The following is an 8,280-nucleotide window of genomic DNA, read 5'->3' as shown; positions in this document are numbered from 1 at the left end:
GATTTACTGCTAGTAAAATAGCAGACACACTGACCAGGTCTAACAGGAGGCCAACACCTACCACTGGAGCACAGTTTCTCCTTTGCTAATGGTTACCTGCTTGCACATAAGTGACGGAGAGTGAAGCAAGCTACAAAGCGCTGCCTGGAGACTGCGGAGAGCAAGGGCTATGCCTTCTGATTGCACAGCAGAGAACAGAACCAAGCAGCTTACAAACCCTTTAGTCCAGAAAATACAAAATGCCCTCCGAATACACACTGGGGGTTACTGTGTGCCAAACTCCCGGCATTGTCTCAGTGAATGCTCACCTCATTACTGCCTTCTTCCAGGTGAAGGCACTGAGGCTTAGAGAGGTTCAGTAACTTGGTCAAGACCTCATCGCTAAGACCAGAGCTGGGATTGAAATCTAGATCTCATTCTAGAGTGGTTGTGTATTGTGGTTGTAACTGCCATGGATATTGTCTTTCACGGATAAACTTCCCTGTTAATGGATGGTCAAAGAATGTCAGTCGTGACTGAATCACAAGTTAAAAATCAATCACGTTAAAAATTAATCACGTTAATTTTTTTCAATTATCAGTGTTTGGAATGAATAATTTCTTTTTGGAACTCAAATTTTACTAAGAGACAGATACAAAAAGAAAAGATCAAGGACATGTACAAGCACTCAAGCCTGTCATTGTGGGGTGGAAATCAGGGGACTGTGGTTTGAAGCCAGCCAGAGCAAAACAGGAGTTTGTAAGATTTTATCTCAACCAACGCCTTGGTGTGATGGCCTATAACTGCTGTCCCCATACATATGCATGGCCTATATATAATATCAATGTCTATTTCACAGTCTAACACATACCTATTTGCAGCGTGGGAATGTTTGAAGGGATCAGAAGGGGAATAAAACGTTAGAGGGTGAACAGCACTGAAATACTTCATGGGTGAATGAAGCTGGAAAAAAAGGAACCTTCTGAAAGCTGTTGAGTCCTATGGGGGAGGGCGCTGGGGAGGGTGGGAGTAGATGAGGAGGACAGATACATCCTGATCAAAGTACAGTTTATGGTGACGCCCCTGTGAACAGTTTTAACCTGCATTTTCAAATATGAATGTTAAGAAGTTGAAGCATGTACTGTCTGGGGGGTGGGTACAAGTTGTGGGGTGGGGGATGGACAGAGTGAAGGAGGGCGCTTTCTATACAAGTATGAAAATGGAACAAGGAAGCTTGTTGAGGGTGGAGAGGGAGGTGGGAGGAAGATGAGGAGACTCGCACAAAACAAAACCTGCACTCGCAGGAATTGCCAACATGTGGCAATTTAGCTGAGAAAGAAAACCAACTCCTTTCACAACCTCCTCTACTTCACGGTCCACTTTCAAACCAGATTATAGGATTAACAAGTCTTGATATTCAAAGCTGTCAGTGATTTTGGGGGCCAGGTGTTTATTTTGGCTCCTTCCCTACCATCTAGAATAGTACTTGAACATAGGAGGCGCTGCTCTGTAAGCGAGTCACATGTGCCAATTCTGTCCATTTTCTTTCAATGATTTAACTCTGTTAGGCCCAGATTTGCCGATGATTTCTCATTTCTCCAATATTTCCTTAGCAGGGTCCTGCTGTTGCTACCTGTGGCCACTGAGCTGAGATGACTGAGCCAGGAGGGAATCATGAGCTCATGCTCACTGGGCCTTTCCTGCCTCTGCAGGACCCTCTCACGTCCCTTCTGAGAACAGACAGCGCGTAGGCCTGTCCTCCTAGCACTAAGTAGGCTCCGCAAGAGAGTGGTAAGTTCAAGGCTAGCCGGGGAATGAATGAATGGACAAATGCATGAATGAATGAGTATCCTTCCTCTTTTTTCATTGTAAAGGTGATGTACAGTGGGCTTTCAGTGCTGAGTCGGGTAGTGAGTCCATTTCCTCTTAAACAGTGTCATCCCCACCCTCATTCTCTCCCAGTTTTTCCCCTCTCAGCTTTCCTCCCCCGAAAGTTGCGTAGTTCATTTCCAACCCAGTGCCTAGGGGTTTCACTGCTGAGTGGGTTCGCCCTCTGTCTCACCGTTCTGTGCTTGCTATGTCCTGTTTGTCTGGGCCACACAGGCCTTTCCCTATTTCTCCCGTCTTTGGCTTTTCCAGCTTGTATGTAGCTCCATGCCTCTGCCAGTCCCCAGCCCTTCAGCTTCACCAGTCAAAGCTAATTAAGGGAGATGGTTACACAGGAGTACCTGTGATCTACCTTCTTAAAGATCCTCTGAGCTGGTTGCGTAAAATGCAGAGGTTTGAACTTCTAAAAGACCACATATTAAGAGATTCTCAAACCATACTCTAGACTCTGGTCTGTAAGACTGCTTCTATAAAACAGCCCTCGCTCTGGCTTTCCACCTGACCGTGAGCTCTTTCTCCCCCACACATTCTCCCAAGCACGCATTCAACTATGGTGGTGCTAGCTACCATTAAACCTTTACCAGGGCCAAGACCATGCTGTTTAGACTTTCAGCTTCCAATAAGTCTCTTCTTTAGGTACTACTATGTGTTATAGTGACGGAAAATGGCAAACATTACAGGCAGTGATACAGAGAAAGAGGCATAGGTTTTAAAGCCAGAAAAACCCAGAATCAAGTATGATTGTGTCTACCTTCTAGACTCACTCTTTTCCTCTAAATCTCATTCTCTGTCCATGATATTAGTGTTGTTCCTATACAGGTTGTTGTGAGAACTCAATGTTCTGGGATTTAGCATACTAATGCACAGGCACTGGTAGGTACGTAATTATCTTCTCTTTCCTTCCTGCAGGGGATTGGTAAGTGCTTAATGGTCAGCTATCCAAAACAAAACCTATGTTTGCACATTTCCACGGCGTAGATTCTCCTGGTGAGGCTGATTTCAACCCACTAAACTGAACACAACGCTGGAAAGAGAAAAACACAGCATCCCTGCAGGCCAACCCAAGCTGCCCCTTTCTCTCACTCTTCACTTGTACCTCTTCCTTGTTTTCAGATCTCATTCAAAAACTTCTGGTCGGCATGGAAGGTGCATGCCTGCGATCCCAGAACTTGGGGCAGAGGGGTAAAGCGTCCATGGCCAGGGTGGTGTGCATTCCGTCTCAAAACAACAGCCATGACATGGTGATATTCTTCCTGGAGGCATCCCAAGATGTGAGCAGCCTCCTCTGCTACTTGTTCTGCCGCAAACACAAGCCAATCCCAATGGAACAAGAAAACCGTGGAATCGATCCCAACAAGTCCCCCCTTGCAGTAAACTGAAGCCATGTAACTCGTTCCCACTAGTGGAGTGTGCGCAGAAGAAATGACTAGGTCAACCTAAGGCCAACACGTGTGGGAACTGGGGCATGACCCTACAGAGGCCGGAGATGCAACACAGTGGAGACTTGCATCCTGAATTGTAAATGACAACAGAGGCAAAGGCTTCCACCAACACACGCTGCACGTGGAGCTTGCCGAAACCAGCTCAAAACCACTGCAGTGGCTCCTCAGCATGACCCTACCAATCCTGACTGACTGCACCCGGATGGTGTGACCCGGCCACTCTCCTGTGGGGAATTCCGTATGCATGATTGATGTCGTTCACGTGCCAATGACATACAAAGAAAAGCAAGGACCATTTGGTGTGGTGAAAATTTTTCTACCAAGAATCTTAGGCTTGAAAAAAGGTTTCTTTTGAAACATCCTGTAATAATGGGATATGTGTGGAAAAATAATAGAACAAACATCAATATGCCAGCCACACAAGTGTGACACAGTTTGACCTTTACACTTCCACTCTTCTTAACAATAAAATATTATATCAAGACTGTAATATAAATCACCCCTTAGAATTCATAAAGGATTTGCTCCAGGACTACTGTGATATCAAAATCTGAGCATACTCAAGTCTCTTATAAGAAAACAGGGCACGATATCTGCAAATAAACCCATGCATATTCTTCTTTTTGCTTTAAATCATCTCTAAAGTGCTGATACAGTGCAATGCAATGCACTGCGATGTAGAAAACAAAAATCTCCTAATCATATGAGTGCCCAAATTTTTAGACAAAAATCAAATGTCCCATTGTTGTTTTCTCACACAGCCCTCTGGATCTCTATTTCAAACCTTTCTTTTAATAACTCATAGTATTAACAATATTTATACTTACCAGTTACCTAGCAACCATTAGACTGTGGATAGTGACCACAGCTGTTCATTTCTCCACATTTCCCGTGGAAGGCGGGGAAAGCCAGTGTCCTGGAGCCAATCCCCTGAGGACACAGAGGACATCCACAAACACCACATGTACAGTGTGTACAAGCATCATAGGACATGGAACATCCTGGAACACAGCCCACAGGGGCAAGGGAAGAGCTCTGTGTGGGTAAGAAGTGACAGCTGGCTTTTGTCAGGTGGAGCTTAGAAAGAACGGCGTATCTTTCAGAAGCATCCATTTTATTCATACATTAGCGTCTCGGTGTGGTGAGATGATGAGAGATCAGGATATGAATAACTGAGGTGTTGAAGTAATGTTTCGTTTAAAGATGAAAGGAAGGATGGACAGTCTGTAGAACAGAAGACAGTATACGCATTAACTCTTACCTAAATCCAAAGACTTCAAAGAAATTAGGGCAAGCTTGGGCTCTGTGTCCCCCTATTCCTGCCCTCTGAACCCTCACCCAGTGCTCAGCTCAAGACTCAGTAGTGCTGCCCGGACTTCCATAAAGTCCATACACCATGTTCTGCGTAACAGGTGAGCACTCCTGAGCAAGCAGCTCCCCATGCGGCCTGCTCAGGATCTACCCTAACCCGTGAGCACTCCTGAGCAAGCAGCTCCCCATGCGGCCTGCTCAGGATCTACCCTAACCCGTGAGCACTCCTGAGCAAGCAGCTCCCCATGCGGCCTGCTCAGGATCTACCCTAACCCGTGAGCACTCCTGAGCAAGCAGCTCCCCATGCGGCCTGCTCAGGATCTACCCTAACCCGTGAGCACTCCTGAGCAAGCAGCTCCCCATGCGGCCTGCTCAGGATCTACCCTAACCCGTGAGCACTCCTGAGCAAGCAGCTCCCCATGCGGCCTGCTCAGGATCTACCCTAACCCGTGAGCACTCCTGAGCAAGCAGCTCCCCATGCGGCCTGCTCAGGATCTACCCTAACCCGTGAGCACTCCTGAGCAAGCAGCTCCCCATGCGGCCTGCTCAGGATCTACCCTAACCCGTGAGCACTCCTGAGCAAGCAGCTCCCCATGCGGCCTGCTCAGGATCCATGGGCCAGCCAGGAGTGCCTCCAGGGAGTGTTCCCCAGACACGTCTGTCCTGCCCCACATACGACCCTCATCTCCACCAGCACGGGGGCTGTGTTACTGTTCTCTGCACCTGGGAGGAAATCTCCACTGCCCCTTCTCAGGATCAGTTACAATGTGAAGAACCCACAGACGGCCTTGAAACATTTGCTGAACATGCATATTCGAGCTGAGATCACCAGAGGAATTGTCACTTCAGAAAGGTCTGTTGGCTTGTCTTTCCTACAGGAAGCAGGCCACACAGGTTTGGGGGAGGGGGGCTGGGGAGGAATGTCTTGCATATACCAAGCCAGAAAATAGCCTTGACCACCAAGACAGTTGGTTCATGCTATAATAAACCTTAAAAGACAAATCTACCCGAATAACCCTTATTTTCCACTAACTGCTACATACCACACTAAGAGATATCTCTTAGTAACATGTCTAGTATTTACTACACTCATTCAGAGATCATTTGTCATATTATTTACTCATAAATTTACTGTTCATTTAAAATGTGTGAGTGTCATAAAGCCCTCAAGGGACCACAGATTTTTTTTTTTTGGGGGGGGGGGGAGGTGTTGGTCGTGGGGCTTGAACTCTGGGCCTGGGCGCTATTCCTCAGCTCTTCAGCTCAAGACTAGCGCCCTCTACCACTTGAACCAGTGACACTTCCAGTTTTTTGGTAGTTGATTGGAGATGAGAGTCTCACAGACTTTCCTGCCCAGGCTGGCTCTGAACCTCGATCCTCAGATCTCAGCCTCCTGAGTAGCTAGGATTACAGGCATGAGCCACTGACACCCGGCTTGGGACCATAGATTCTTGATGGAGAAAAAAACTGAAGTATGGCCTTCTTCAGCTGAACTGTTTCTCTTTTTAAAGAAAGTGGTACTCTGCTAAAAATTTGTAAGCCAACTGAGATGGAGCTCTATGAATAAATGTTAAACTCAGTCATCTTACTCCCGTTACTGGGAGTATGTCCACATGGAGAGGCCCATAGCTGTTGGTACGCTGAAAGCAATTCTGGGAGGGATCAGCATAGTCCAGGGCAAGTGAGCAGGCACCTGCTATTCTAGAAGGGCTGCATGTCCTGCAGAAATCTTCCCTGAGGGATACTCCTTTCAGGGCAACTCTTCACAAGAGTGACTGCTTACGAGATGGCATTGATGAAAGGCTGTCTCTCTGCACTTGGACCATCAGGGCCATGGGTAGATACGGAAACACCTAGACGATTGTGAGAGCCCGCACTTCTATCCCATAATGTTTGCCTGCAATGCCTTTAACCTGGATGATTCTCTGAACACATGTTACCAACTGCTCAACTTGGAAAAACAAAATTTGAAGAAAAAAGTATAACACTTCAATGCGGTGTTTTCATTTTTAATTGGTCATATTCTTCGTGGGGACCCTCTCCTCCCAGCATGTGCCAATCCTGTGTGATAAAGTAAACTAGCCTGCTTGCTTGTTCTCTACAAACCAATTAAGTATTGGAGGTCACATACTGAAAATAAATATAGGTTGCTCTTACATTAAAGAGACTCGAAGAAAAATAAACAAATCATCACAAAATAAATACTCAATTGTAGATTATTATAGTCGGAAGACCCCTACTGAGGCAGGCAAGCCCACTCGTCGTCCGGAGTGACAGAGCCCACCGCAACAAAGCTGTTAACAAAGAAGCAACTTGATTGAGAAGGTTCCTACACTGACTGGCCAGGGCTGCAGCACAGGCTCGGGAGCTGATACTGCGATCCTGAGCGGCCCACGTACTTTGTTTTTTAAAGGGAAAATTCACGAGGTCAAGCCTGGTCATGTGCAGGTGACCAATGAGATCGCCACACACACAAAAGATTGCACAGTCATACTAGATCACATGCGGTGGCCAATGAGGTTACAGTTTGTCACATAATGGCTGTTTAAACCAGCCAGTCACTTTTGGTTCAAATGACTCACAAATTCAGCAGGTAAGGCGGGGCTTCCGGTAAGCACGTGGAAAAAGTGGAAAAAGTCGGAGTGTACAGTAAGCTCCTAGTGTTGCCAGTTTGAGCCAGATTACAACCTGATTTACCAGTCAGTCCTTAACAGAACAATCAAGGTGGGTTAGGTTGTTAAGGGGAGGGGAAGCTAGGGAGACCTAGAGGCTTCTTTCCATTCAGGAACTGGGCTGGTTGGAGCCAAGGTCTAGTTTACCTTGTTTAAAGGTTTTTTCCTCCTAAAATCCCTAAAGCAAAGACAAAGCCTGGAAAGAAGCTATGCCAGCTCGAGTCTCCTCTCAGGGCCTACTTCAATTATGAGAAATGTTTTGAGGGAACAGTCTGAGAAAATGACAGGGCGGACTAAACTAAACCATGAAGAGGTAGAGGTAGGTTTCATAAGATCTCTTTGAGGAAATGAAGCATAAACCAAGATATCAAGAATTAGTGATAGCTCTTCAGATAAGAAGGATTAAGGATTAGTCCTGAGGGTACTGAGGGTCTTCCAGGTCGAAGAAGAGCAAGCAACAAGTCTCTGGAACACAGACGAAACCAGAGGCCAGCACATTAAGTGAAATAAACAGACACAGAAAGACCAAAGCCACAGACTCAGTCATTTGTGAAAAACAAAAAGTTAATCTCATAGAAGAATGGAATGGAGGCTTGGTCCCCAATATAAAGGGTTGAGATGATGGAACTGATTCTGCAATGAGTTCTGATTTTCTTTTTTCTTTTTTGTTTTTGTCGGTCATGGGGCTTGAACTTTGGGCTTGGGCGCTGTCTCTGCAACTCTTCAGCTCAAGGCGAGCACTCTATCGCTTGAGCTACAATGCCACTTCCGGTTTTCTAGTGGTTTATTGGAGATGAGAGTCTCATGGACTTTCCTGCCCAGGCTGGCTTCGAACCGCAATTCTCAGATCCCAGCCTCCTGAGTAGCTAGGATGACAGGCGTGAGCCACCGGTGCCCGGATGACTTCTGATTTTCTATAGCATGAGCATAACTATTGTTTATAGCAATATATACTTTAAAATAACTAGAAAGAAGAGCACAAAAGTTCA

This window comes from Dipodomys merriami, unplaced genomic scaffold (assembly GCF_024711535.1).
Source record: "Dipodomys merriami isolate MVZ:Mamm:240054 unplaced genomic scaffold, mDipMer1.0.p SCAF_81, whole genome shotgun sequence".
Classification (NCBI taxonomy): Eukaryota; Metazoa; Chordata; class Mammalia; order Rodentia; family Heteromyidae; genus Dipodomys; species Dipodomys merriami.
This window is presented reverse-complemented; position numbering follows the sequence as displayed.